Source organism: Oryctolagus cuniculus, chromosome 11 (assembly GCF_964237555.1).
Source record: "Oryctolagus cuniculus chromosome 11, mOryCun1.1, whole genome shotgun sequence".
Lineage (NCBI taxonomy): Eukaryota > Metazoa > Chordata > Mammalia > Lagomorpha > Leporidae > Oryctolagus > Oryctolagus cuniculus.
Window position 1 is genome coordinate 90,367,976 of NC_091442.1, and position 14,834 is coordinate 90,382,809.

Genomic DNA, 14,834 nt, shown 5'->3' on the forward strand with positions numbered 1-14,834 from the left:
AGAGAGAGAGGGAGAGACAGAGAGACGGAGACAACTTCTGTCCACTGGTTCACTCCCCAAATGACCACAATGGCCAGGCTTAAGTCAGGAGCTAGGAGCTCCCTCTAGGTCGTCCACATCAGTGCAGGGGCCCAAGCACTTGGACTGTCTTCTACTTCTTTTCCCAGGTGCATTAGCAGGGAAGTAAAGCAGCCAGGACTCAACCAGTACCCGTAAGGGATGCCAGAAACGCATGCAGTGATTTCACTTGCTATGACACTGCACTTAGTTTAAAGAAAGCTAAGCTTCCTTCTCATACACATTTTGTAAGCATCAACTATGAGTTATTACAAAAAGAAAAATACATGGCAAGGAAAGCTATTTAATTTCTATTTTCTCTCCCTGCCCCTTTCTTTGTCTTTACCTTTACTTCCCTTCCCTTCCCAAACCTTATCTTTATTAGAAACTTAATAGTTAATTCTTACTGATTTGGCTTGCTTTAAAGAAAAAAAAAAGTACATGGTGATTTGCTTAACTTTATTTAAAGGCAGAATGAGGCAGGTGCAGATGAGTTGGGGTACACTAGTCCGAAGTTCTCTTTCATAGCTGAAAATCTCCAGTCTTCTAAATGTGCTCATGCAATCAGCCTCAAGAACATTGCTGTTCAGGTATGAATATACTACTTCACGGTCTGGTTTCCATAATTATTTATGGATGGCTTCGTTCGTTGTACTTGACTGTGGTTACCTGTGGATAATTAAGATTACAGGTCTCTGTTTCATAAATGTAGGAATGGATATAGCAGCAGCTCAGATATAGCAGCTCAGAAGGCTAATAAGTGAAGAGGGAGCAAGGAGATACAGGGTCCATAAAGCAGCTCAATTCTGAAAAGCCTCTGGGAACACTGGCAACTTCAGAATTCCAAAAGTTCCAAAGTTAAATTGTTTATGAAGGAAAGAAAATATGAAAAAATAATCTTGCTATGAATGACCTGGTAATGTCAAACCTTGGATCTCAACCAAATTTCAAATGAAATCAAATACATATAGCAAATAAAATGATTTTGTCTACCTGTCCAGGTATCATATGATAAAAAATAAAGAAATTTTAATTAACATTAGAACATGCATAAAATTTATGAATTTTTCATTTTGGGGAAATCTTTAAAGATTACCTCAAAGAATTAGACAATTACATTCAGAGAGCCAAAACTGAGATACACTCAAATACTGTCAGCTAAGAACTGTAGGTAGGAGTGTCCTAAATGTATACTGAAATGCTATGTGGTTAAAGAATGAATTGAGATCACCACAAATGTCTACATCAAAACTACATTTATTAGGCTATAAGTCAAAAAGCAGCTTATTATGCAAGAACCATTTTGGGTAATCTCTTGGGAAATGAGTAACAGGGCCAGACAGAACATCTAATCATCACCTTTGATCTGTCAAACAGGTCTTAAAATCTCCTTGGGAATTTGTCATTATATAGGTAAAATAATTTTAATCTAATTTAAAATTCACAGCAGTCCTAATGCTTGAGATATTAATTAATAATACCAATGATGAGACCAAGTATCACAGCACTTAGGACTTCCTATCATTATTTACGTAAAAACTTCTTTCTGGGGTCCCTGAAAATCGAGAGGATATAAGCTTGTGTAACAATAAACTCATCCTTTGCTTTCACTGCATACTAGTAATGTAATTATTCCCTTCTATGCTTACTGTAAGAGCTTTGGAGCGTTTCTCCTTTCTAGGTGAGAAAGACTTGAGGTGAAAAAAGACATATCATTAAAAATGTTTATTTTATTGTCAAAAGTGGTTAAAGTGCTGTTTTTCTTTTTTGACTTGGCTTCAAACTGTAACATCAGCATTTCACTACTGTTTTCACAGCTCCCTTCTGACAGGTTTGCTAGGCTATGAACACTTTTTCCTACCACAGGACTTCAGGACTGCAATTTCTCATAAATTCACAAAGACTGTTTTCTTAGTTTTTAGTTATCCTTTCTTGCTAACTTTTATCTTATTTTAACATGATTCACTTTTCAATATCATAGGATTTTTTTTAAATTGCTTACTCAAACATTTTGGCTCAGGCAGAGGCTGTTCATTCTAAAAGTATTGCACATTGTTTAGGAGTGCTGTGAAAAAATAGAAATCACATTTAATTTCTATTTACCTTGAAATATGAGCATATACTTATATAAGTACATATATATATATAGTTTTGCCAAGCATTTATTCCAAGCTTCAAGTAATATACAACACACACACACACACATATATAGTCATTTTTCAACTTTTGTTATGCCTGGTTCTATTTTTTGCCAATATTTATTGGGAAAAAATAAATTTTCATCTCTATAACTCAGTACAATATCATATCTTAATTTTAAAAAGTTTGAGAAAATCTTAAGTTGCATCCCAGATAGAAATATTAGCATGTCAGAATCAGACAAACAGAATTTGAAAAATTACCATTAAAGCAGATATGCATTCAATGTCATATATAAAGCATCTTCAATTAATAAACTATCAAGTTTTGAGCAGCTAGAATATTGTGTTTTAAGCTTTCAATATTCTCACATGATAGTTTATTACTTATAGATATTTCTCTATATTTTACCTACAATTTAACAAATTTTGGGGAGGTGGGTTTTCATGAAATAGTTTACATTTTTTCCCCACTTAAAATAATGAGAAATAAGAATTCCCAGCTCCTGGATGTGGCATCAGTCTTGGCCATTGAGGGCATTTGGGGAATGAACCAGAGAATGGGAGCTCTCAGTTCTCTTTGTATATATTCCCTCTCTTGCTCTCTCTCTCTCACTCTCTCTTACTTGCTCACTCTTGCTCACTCTCTCTCCCTCTCTCTCCACACACACACACACACACACACACCCCTTCATCTCTCTCAGTAGAAATAAATAAATAAGTAAATAAATAAAAATAGTGGCAGCATACCATGGATGATCAGTAAATACCACTGAGTATTATTTTAATTATATATTATAATATTTGTAAGATATAAATATAAAATACAAGGAGGCAGAAAAAAGTCCTCTCTCAAATGTCTTATAATTCAAATCATCTTTCTTTTGTATTTATTCCTCATTCATCAGGCCAGGTGAGTTTTCTTAAAGATCTACTTAACTCAAATATTTTACATTTATTGGATATGACTATGTTTGAATCTTTGTAAACTAGGAACATAGTGAGTAAACATTCAAATGTAATTGACTCTCAAGGCATGTACCTTGGACTAGAATATAAAAATCAATTCCTTTGTTTATCATTTGGAAAACTGCTGTCCAAAAAATGCAATTACTCTTCTAGAGCAATTCTTTTAAGTGTGGAAATTCAAAGAGCAATTTCTTTAAGAAATGATTTTGAGTTGACACCTTAAGAAGACTAAGGAAAGAATCACACTAATATAGGAGAAAGTTCATGCTAATAACTAGCTTTGGAGAGGAGAATGGTGTCATGGTAGAAGAGGAAGAAAAGGCTATTTTATCTGAAACACAAACGTAAGAAAGCATGGCAAAAGAGAATGGCAAAGCAGACCAAGGAAAATCATGCAGGAACTTTACAGTATGGGAGGGAGTTTTGATTTTGCCATTTAGAAAATATCCTGAGAATATTGGAACCCACTGAGGAGTCATTTTTCTTATTAAATAAAAATAACTCTACTAACTAAATGTGCCCCAAAAATAAAAAAGTAAGGAAAATGAATTCAAACCTTGTTTGATCATCTTGGTAAAAGAGAGAAAGTAAATGGATTTTATAGATATTGAGTGGATGTGGATAGAGTCACAGTATATTTAAGATATAAGGCTAATAGTTATAACAACTGATGTTATGCATGAATTGATAGAGGAGAACCAAATATCTCAAGGATGCTTTCAGGTATCTGGATTTTCAACTAGTTCAGTGGTGTTGCCATTCACTAACAAAAAAAGCATCATATTAAAAGAAAAAAAGGGCTTCCCTTTCTCAACAGGAATACAGAAAGTAATAGCAAGGGAAGGCTGAATTACAAGGAAAAAAAGTAATCACACACACACACACACACACACACACATCATTTTTTCAAGCTAGCAGAGGAAATTTGGAAATGTTACCACAACTTTAAGAAGTTTGGAATGAATTGCAAAATGAAGATAAAGAATCTAGAAGTGAGAAAATAATCAGATAATAACAGATATCAGTGAGACAGAAGGAAGATTTGCAATAAATAAGCAAAAGACCCTAAAATAAGTTATTTTAAAAGAATAAGGAAATTTAAAAATATGAGCAAAACTAATTTTAGGAATAAAAGAAGGCCCAAATTACCAATCTAAGGAACAAAAATATGATATGACAACAGACCCTTAGGCAAAAGTTACAAAATACTCTGAACAAATGTACAACAACAGATTTTATACTCATAATGAAATGCACACCAAACTTTACATCTGACATAGGAAAATATTAAATCTAACACAATAATAAAGGGACATCCTGAATAGGTCTAGGTTGGTTCAAAAACATGCATATACATATGTAGAAACTTTCCCAAAAAATTATATTCTAGGACTAGTTGGCTTCATTTGTGAATTTTTTCAAAACTTTCAGGAAAAAAAACAAAACTGTTCTTCCTCTATATTTTTGAAAGATAGAGAAAAATACAATATTTTCCAATTCATTTAGTGAGATTTGCATAATACTGATTCTAAATCTGATTAGCATACAACCAGAAAAAAATCATAGACCAATATCTCACAGGAATATTAATATAAAAATCCTAAAAACAACATTTAAAATAATTTGGTTAAAATGAAACAGAATATGAGTATATGGAGTTGGTTCCATGAATGCTAATTTGGTTTTAAATATAGAAGCTAATCTATTATAGCATGTTAACAGAATGAAGTAGGAAAATAGCATATGTCACATGTCATCAATAAAAGCAAATAAGAAATGAATAAACCTTCCTTATCAAATTAAGGACATCCATAAAAACCTATGGTAGTTTCCCTTTCTCCCTAGGAGATGCATTCCAAGATACCCAACAGGTGCAGCAGATAGCACTGAGCCCTATATATACACTATATTTCCTCTACATGTATATACATACCAAATATAAAGTTTAATTTATAAATTAAGAACCATGAGAGATTAACAACAATAGAATGGAAACCATATAGCAATACAATGTAATAAAAGTTGTATAAATGTGATCTCTATATCTGAAATGTTCCTTCTAATATTTTCAGACCATGTCTAACTAAACCTGTGGAAAATGAAACTACAGATATAGAAGGAATACTACACCACTAACATAACACTTAATGATGAAAAAAAAATATTCAACACTGCAAATTTTGACTGTTGATAAAGAGTGGAAATCATATGAGTAGATGAGAATGGTTAGGCAGGACATAAACTGACAAGAAAAGAAAGGCTCTGGTGATCTCCGTGGAATTTCTAAAATAAGTGGTAGAAAGAAAGATGAATGAAAAAAACAGCCTGAGAAAGAGAACAATGTACATCAGAGCATAATATCATATAACTCACAGATGGAAAGTATTTCAATAAGGAGAGAAGGATTTTTATTATTTTCTCCTTCTCCACTGCCACAAACCAAGTTTAGACCTGTATAAGTCATCTACTGCTGTGTAACAACCAACCACAAAAACCTGTGTGTTATATAAAAGTATAACAGTATTTATTATGGCCATTCATCAAGAAGTCATTTGGGTCTCAGCTGATTCAGTCTGTGTTTAGCTGGCCAGTTGAAAACTGAAGATCTGGTCTAGGGCAGCTTCATATTATTTCTCAGTCCACCTGAGAATGTTTTCCTCATGTAAAAAGCTATGATACAAAAGGGTAAATAAATATGTGAAGTCTCTTCAAGTCCTAGTATTGGAACTAGTACACAGTCATTTCTGTCTGTATTTTGTTAGATAAAGAAAAATAACATGACTAGCCCCAAACCAAGAAGGAAGGTGCACTCCTATTGGGTGGAACTACAGGGTCCATTAACACTGGGTAGTTCTGGAGATGGATGGTGGTGACACTTGCACAACAAAGTGAATGCAATAATGACACTGAACTTCATACACAAAAATGGTCAAAAAATCAACACTGACTAAAACAGGAAACGTTGTCCTTTAAAATTATTTAAACTTATGGCAAAACCAATTGTTTTTACACTAACTTCAGTGCATGAGCATGTATGGTAGTTCTAGAAAATTCCTTTTTAGGAGAGAGTACCTAAACACAAAAGATAAGTAGATTTGACCACAGAGAACCTTGAAGCCTAGTCCTGAGAGGTTTTGGCTGGATCCTATTGCTACTGCCCCAAGACTCAGAAGGGAGACCAAAAAATGAGTCATGAGGTTCCAAGTTTCCACATAACCATGCACTCTTTAAGTCACCAAACTCCTCAGTCTCTCTCGTCTCAGAGGCAGCTAGACTACTGTGAAAACATGATAAAAAGCTTTAGACTCACTCAGAAAAGCATCCAGTATTTTGTAACAAATCCCAGGTGAGTATATAGTCTCAGGTTAAGAACAGGTGAATTAAATCAGCTGACATGAGTTCAGGAGGTAGAAGGGGCAGAAAGAAATAGCTTGGGCTCCCATGTGCCCCTGGTGGAGTCAAGTGTGGCCTCCCACGCAGCCCTAACAGTGACTTTTGCTTACCTCAGGCATTTTCCTTTTGTGAGACCCTGCATTTTTCTATATTTTGAAGTCCAAGTAATCTCAGATTAAAATGTTTCTTAAAGAATTTCCTGGACAATATACATAACAGGAACTGACTTTACTAATGAGGTATAGTATATGAAATATCTGGCTTACAAACTTAAAAATCAAGATGCAATCCATTCAAGCTCAACAATTTATTACTGACTGAAGTACAAAATTAGTATTTACATAATGACCATCTTAAAGCTAATCAAATATTTCTATTCTACTTCTATCTATAACTATACGGAAAACTACATTCCAAGACAAATGAGAAGCAATTAGGAAAGCTTTTCATTAGTCCTACATTTATCAAGTGATTTTTTAAATCATGGATTACTTTTTATGACAAAGTTGATCAAATCCTCTTTATTGATGTACACAGTCAGTAGTCTGCCTGAGAACCAGGAAATAATTGAGACAAATATTGTCCCCAAACCTGTCTTTATTATGAACTTATCTGGAAAGTCTAAAAGCAGAGACTTTCCATATGAATGGAAAGAAGGGGAAAAAGAGATAATATGAATAAATCTTAGGGAATAACAATATATTGATAAAAATAATTTATACATAGTTTCAGGGGTGTTTTCTGATGAAATTAAGTTTTCTGCATTTTGCAGGATCCTATACTCAAGTATTTTGGGAGTTTGAAGAGGGATGAGTTGATTATACTTCAGTTTGGATCCACAATAGACTGATCTTTAACATAAATGAACTTGGAGATTCTAAATGAAAAATTTATTATAAAAGATACGTTTTTATATGAATAATCAAAATTCAGATATTATGATAGTGAAGCTATTATTATGGAGGCACTAAAGAAAAGCGAATATTATCCTGAAATTATAAAACTGCCATTCCTACCAAAAGTTTAATCCTTCCCCTGTATATTTAAATGATGTTGATTTCACAAGTATCTGCAATCTAGTACACTGATGCAAAAATTATTATGTTGCATTGTACTCAGAGTTATGCACAAATTTTGTAGGCTAGACAGTGTGCAGCTGACACTCCATTAAAATTTTTGTACAGTTTTATGAATGATTGATTTTGTATTCATATACTTTCATTATTTATATAACTTGATTGCTTAATTATTGTATTTTATCTAATACTTTTGAAATGTACACAGAATAGGTCTTTATAGAAAACATTTGAAATAGATCATTGAGTTCTAATTTATAGTGATGTCATTTAAACTTACTTGACATATTCCAGTCTTTGCAATGAAGAAGCAAGCTCTATCTGCCATATTACAAATCTAAGCATTTATCAGTGGCATTGTCTTGATTCTACCCATAAGTGGTGCTAGTAAGTTTTGTGATTCAACTATCCTTTATGTCACTTCCTCATTTTTTTGCCAAATGTATTCCAGTATTCCTTTACTTAGGCCAAATTCATCAAAACATCCAGTATTTCTTTCCAGGGACAATTCATATCATTTCCATCTAAGAATCTTTTAGTCCAGACCACTGAAATTTCTTGCTACCATGAAAAAGTGGAAGTGCCATGTTTCCATATTTTCCCCTCTTCTGAAAGTGCTTGTTGCTTCAGTGGTTGTCAAGAATTGTCTCTAACACTCATGCTAGTCTGTGTGGCACCCTCCCTAAATATGCTCTAGCCTAATTCCTTGCTTAGAGTTCCCACTGTGCGACCCATAAACCATGGAGCTAACAAGTACAATCATGCAGTCTGTCATCACAAAAAAAGTACTCAATGGAGAGAATAACAACATAAATGCACGTAGAATTTCATTTGTCAACCCTTTGTCCTGGCTGCATCTTTCAGGAAAAGGAAAAAAAAGGAGGAGGGAGAGAAGGTGCCCTTTTCATAGCAAAAGCTGCCATCATATCTGAAGCGTCTAGCAATATCATTACTTCTTCCAAAGGAAGAACTTGTTCTAATTTGTGCATTCCTTCTTCCAATCCACACAAAATTATAGAATAAGCTAACTACAAACTTCACTGACTATGTCATCTACCAGCTACATGTAAGTGGTTTTTTGTGGGTAAATCATGACCTGAGGGAAAATTAGAGATACTTACTGATCTTTGAATGAAGAGTCACCCAGTAACTATTCTAGATAGAATCTGCAACATAGAAGATACTTAGTAAGTACTAATTATTCAATCAATTACCCCCCCCCAAGGTAGAGAACTTTGTACCAAATTTAAGATCCAGAAATGAAAACCTACCATCAGTGCTCTTTTTATTTATTTTTTTATTTATTTTATTTAACTTATTTGGTTGTGTTATGAAATTACTTATTTTTCAAGAAACATAACAATTCATACTAATGTTTTGAATTCAGACAATATCTACTACCAAATAAAATTGGTTTGTTTCAATTCTATCTAAATAATTCACTGGGATGAAGTTTCCTTATTAGATTATGCACAAGGAGGGCAAATACTTCATTAATTTTAAACACATCAATCTAAGAACACTGTATACATCAAACAGAGTAATGACTGACACTATAAAAAACATAATACACTGCATATCAAAATCAAATTCCCCAATGCTCACTTCAGAACAAATACATATCTTTATTTGTATTTTGTAAGCTTCATAAGGAGAAATTCAATTACATATTTAAACCACAATGGGGAGGCGGGTGCCACGGCTCACTTGGCTAATCCTCCTCCTGCAGCACCTGCACCCCGGGCTCTAGTTCCAGTTGGGGTGCCGGTTCTGTCCCGGTTGCTCCTCTTCCAGTCCAGCTCTCTGCTGTGGCCTGGGAAGACAGTGGAGGATGGCCCAAGTCCTTGGGCCCTGCACCTGCATGGGGGACCAGGAGAAAGCACCTGGCTCCTGGCTTTGGATTGACACAGTGCGCCAGCGTAGTGGTCATTTTGGGGAGTGAACCAACGGAAAAGGAAGACCTTTCTCTCTGTCTCTCTGTCTCACTGTCTCACTGTCTAACTCTGCCTGTCCAAACACACACAGACACACACACACACAAACAAAACAAAAAAAACATAATGGGAACTGGGAAATATTATATGACAGATAAACTACTATTCTATCATTAACTATAATATCCTAATATGTACTATATATGTAACAATTTCTCATTTTTATTTTATATTCTTTTATATTTAGAAATCAGTGGAGAATTTTTTCTTTTTTAAATTTTTTAAAGATTTTATTTATTTATTTATTTGAAAAGTAGAGTTACAAAGAGAGTGAGAGACAAAGGTCTTCCATCTGCTGGTTCACTTCCCAAAGGGCTGCAATAGCTGGAGCTGGGCCAATCCAAAGCCAGGAACCAGCAGCTTCTTCTGGAGCTCCCATGTGGGTGCAGGGGCCCAAGCACTTGGGCCATCTTCCACTGCTTTCCCAGGTCATAAGTACAGAGCTGGATCAGAAGAGAAGTAGCTAGGACACAAACCAGCACCCATATGGGATATTGGCACCACAGATGAAGGCTTACCTTAAAGTGCCACAGCACGAGCCCCTCAAAAATTTTTCTTTTAATCCAATCCCTAGTTGAGTCAACATCACTGATTATAATAGAAAAAAATTCACTTACTTCAGTACCATATCTCACTTTTTACCCAATTATTAAAGAAATATTGATGAATGTTTTAATGAACAGTTTTATGTATTTTATGCATTTTTTAAACGAGTTTGAACGTTTTATAACTTTGAGTGCTGAGAGGGGTCATTAGAAGAGCTTCTGCAGTGCAGATCAAGTGCTGTTTCTTAACCTGTGTCAATCAATGCAAATCTCTACTAGTAGTGTGTTTCCCACACAAATGCTAATGTCCTGCTTTTAAAGGTTGTTCTTCTTTTTGAAATCTTTTCTTGGCTTATCTTTTTCACTTAGAACAGAAAATAAAACTCCTGTCATGAGCTAGAAGACCCTCAATGCCTGGACTCTTCTATCATACTCTTGTACACCCACTACACATGACACAGGGCCATGTTGCACCCTGTGTGTTCAGTCTGGAAGCTATGTTTCCAATTGTCATCATGGCACACTCCATTTTACTCAGCACTTGTGAAAATGCTGCCTCTCCAGGAAACATGCCTTATTTTTCTAATGCCACTAATCAGTATGGTAAATGTCCCATCAATTTGTTTATCATATGTTTCCCTCTCTGGGAAACATCGGAAACATGCTCTGTAAGAGCAGAGACTGGTTTTGTTCATTGACACGTGACTGTCATTTATAATAGAGCTCAAAAATGTTTTATTAAGTAAGTGAAAATAAAATCACTAGGCTATTAGTCATGCATAGGTAGTATATTAGAAGATGAAAACAATATAATTCAAGAAATTCTACAGGCAGATATTGTGGTATAGCAGTTAAGCTACCTCTTGGGATGCCCACATTCCATATCTGACTGCCTGTGTTTGAGTTCATCTCTACTTCCAATCAACTATTAACGTGCACCCTAGGAGGCAGCAAGTGGTGGCTCAAGTACTTGGGTCCCTGACACTCACATGAAAGATTCAAAGAGAGTTTTGGTCCCTAGCTTCAATCTGGCTCAGCCCTAGATGTTTGGCTGTTGCAGAAATTTGAAAAGTGAATCAAGGGATGGAATCTTTCTCTCTCTCTCTCTCTCTCTCTCTCTCTCTCCCTCCCTCCCTCCTCCCTCCTCTCTCTTTCAAATAAATAAAACCTTAAAATATTGTTGCATAAGTATAGAGATCAATATTTTAAATGAAAACAATCAGAATATTCTTATCCATCATCAAATCACATGTGAACTCAAACTAATCTTTGACTCATAAAAATGCTTGTTTAGTGCATTACTAATGATTTTAAATAGTAAGTTTATATAGAAAGCGTTATGCTCTTCCAATTGGACATATTTATAAGCAAGTATTTTTAAAAGATTTATTTATGCAGAATTAGAGACAGAGATCTAAGGAGGGAGGGAGGAAGGGAGAAGCAGAGAGAGAAATCCCCCATCTGCTGGTTCACTCCCAAAATGGCTACAATGGCCAGGACTAGGCCAGGCCAAAACTAGGAGACACGATGTTCAAGTAGGTCTCCCAAGTGAGTGGAATGAAACCAAGCCATCTTCCACTGCTTTTCCTAGCACATTAGCAGGGAGCTGGATAGGAAGTGCAGCAGCTGGGACTCAAACCATTAGCCATATGGGATGTTGGTGCTGCAGGTTGTGACCTAGCCTGCTATGCCACTGTGCTAGTCTCAAGAAAGTATTTTTACATTTTTGTCCTTATCCTTAATTTTTGATGCAAATTCAGATAATAAAATGGTTGTGTACCATGATGACTAGAAAATCACTTTCTCCAGAGAAAACAAATCATCTATATAAGAATCATTGCTACTTAGAATTGGAGTACAACATTTTTTTAGAAGATCAATCCTTGCCATTTTCTCTGTTTCACTGAATAGAAGAGTTGTAATGTAATATGTAGCATCCCCACCAGAGATGAATTTTTGCCTTACATGTAAATTTATAGCTATTCTTCTTGTGATTATATCAATGTTAAGGATTTTTAAACAGGACTGCAATACCTATTCATTCCAATACCAAGGATTCTTGAGCCCCAAGAGAAATGTTTAGGTCACTAACAAACAGAATCCATGGGAGAGTTTAATATATAAGCAAATCCACATTGAATATATTTAAATCTACTGGTCGCAACTTTGCTTATGAGGGGAAAATGAAAGGAGGTAATGATGTCAATGTACATCTAATTGCTCCAACTTCTCCAAACAAAACTACAGAAGCCACTATCTTTATTATAACTCATTAAATCCAGGTGTAAAAATAAGTCCTTACTCCAAAGCTAGAACAGATGTCTGGGTCTGAAAAATAGAATGTCTTTCTTGGCTTAAGTACATTTGTTTATTAAGCAAAATTAGCACGCATGTTTTATGTACTAATATTGCAATGTATGTGATTGCACAAAAATTGTGAAAACACAGTTTCTGTTTCAAGGTACACAAAGATGAGTAAAATTCAAATTATGACTCTAAAGAATTAATATTTCTGTAAAAGACAGGCAGATAAAATAATTTCACAAGGGCAGGAGTTAGCCACCATAGTTAAGACGCTGCTTTGGATGCCTGCAGCTCCAGATCCTAGTGCTGGATTTGAGGTCTTCCTCTGTCCTCATTTCCAATTTCCTGCTATTGTGCACCCTTTGAGGCAGCAGGTTATGGCTCAAGTACTACTTCTGTCCCTGCACCAACCAGGGAGACCCATAAAGAGTTCAGGATTCCTGACTTCAATCTGGCACAGCTCCATCTGTCTGAAAACATTTGGGGAATAAATCTGCAGTCAGACAATATATTTCTACATAGTTATATCTCTATGCCTCTCACATGGCAATAAATAAAAACCCTAAAATAATTATCACAGATACTATAAGTGGAACACTCATGACATATGCCTTGTATTGCAGGATCTTCAAGAGCCTGGGATCTTTAGACAGGGTTTTCCAAGGAAAATGATGCTTGCGATGTCTCATAAAATGAGTAGGAATTAAACAAATGAATGGCCGTGAGAAGCCTTTTCACAGAACACTACTACGAGGCAGAGGATAGGGAAGGATGAGGTAGAGAGGAGACGGAGTTCACATTAGGAAGGTCCTCATATGCCCACATGAGGTCAGACATTCAGTAGGTGATGGGCATGATTGTTGTGTGGTTATGTGGAGGATGGATGCAAAGGGTCATAAGACTGATGTTAGATGGACCAGATGGGAGACAATTAATTCTTCTAATGCTGACAGTGATCAGGTTAACTGTTGTAAGAAGAGGACACTTATGTGAAAATATTTCAGATCAACAGCAGGAGGGTTTATTTTACTAGAGTGAGAAAACGAGTAAAATCAGAAAAAAGAAGACTTACATCTTATCAAAATATTTGTGTTGTGAGAGAAATTATATAGAAATGCATCCATGTGCATGTCAATAGCTGAAATTACTGGGTTATTTTTCAGTAATATTTGCTACTACTCCCTCTGGGTGAATTATCCATTGCCAGTTGTAAACAACAGCTGTTGCCTTATGTCTTGATTTGGCCAAAGAAGTGGGAACAGTATGGCCAATGCCAAGAAGAAATTCTAAGCACAATTTTAAGGTTCTGTGTTCTATTTTATATCTCAAAGCTAAAATCAGCAATGTCTTGGATGGGGGCTCTTACTATAGTGTGTGTCAGAGACAGAGAAAGTGCAGAGCACAGCCCTGGGACAGAGTTGCCAAAGGCCCAGAAAGTGCATGTTGCATGAGAGAAAAACAACCCTTCTTGTCATAAGCCACTGCTATTTCCGGAAAGTTTATTTCTGCAGCATCCCTCAGTCCCCATTATCTAATACCTTTCCTAATATCAGTCTGAGAATGAATAATTGCCTACACAACTTATTGAGTAAATGGGTGAGCTTAATGGGAACTTAGAGTACATGAGTGATGATGTCAGGAGCAGAATTGTAAATTATCAGGAGGCAAATACAAAAAATAGTGGCAAAGGTTTAACTTAAGTAACTGCAAGAAAAAAAAAAATTTGGCCTGAAACTGAATAGTGAGTGTAATGTCCAAAAATAAAGGTTTCTATTTTCTATGAAAGGATGGGAGTTAAAAAGGGCAGCAGCAAAGTGGCTGGAGGAAAGCAAAGATTTACAGTAGGTCTTCCAGGAAATGCTGATCTATCTTGAAGGAAGTTTCTGCAAATACAAGCAGAACACAAAGACCAGAAAGTATATAATTAATAACACAACTCTAGTTAGTCAGTTTTGCTTCGGGAGACCATACTTATAATCTACTGAATGTATCTGGTTTATTTCCTGACTCTCCCCCCAATACAACAAAAGGTACCTCAGGCATTTTTAAAATGCTTCATGTTGTATGCTGCATTGTAGCAAATGGAATGAAAGATTTCCATAAAAGACAAATGGATGTCACATCCTTCAATTGTCTTCATAAGACACCTCCCACTTCTTTCTGTTGAATTCTTCTGTTACTATCAGTAAACAGTTATCAAAAATAGTATGTAGACTTTTTTGATATTTTTAAACTCAAAAATGTATATTCTGCACACATTTGCTTGGGATGCAAAACAGCAGAGAAGGAAATGAATATTTAGGTGACAGTCCCAGAGTGCTGATTGTCACATAAGGGTCAAAGGGGCCAGTGGAAAAA

The 14,834-nt window shown here is 35.4% G+C and overlaps 1 long non-coding RNA gene across 1 annotated transcript in view; it reads right to left on the reverse strand.

The window, feature by feature from the left end:
• Window positions 1-588: 588 nt before the first annotated feature.
• Window positions 589-14,834, reverse strand: part of LOC103348339 (uncharacterized) — a 173,586-nt gene continuing 159,340 nt past the window's right edge. Inside the window, exons 2-4 of the long non-coding RNA XR_011380185.1 lie at window positions 8,755-8,799; window positions 2,060-2,122; window positions 589-726 (exon numbers count right to left, since the gene is read on the reverse strand). This is a non-coding gene — a long non-coding RNA (uncharacterized lncRNA). The remainder of the gene's footprint in view (window positions 727-2,059; window positions 2,123-8,754; window positions 8,800-14,834) is intronic.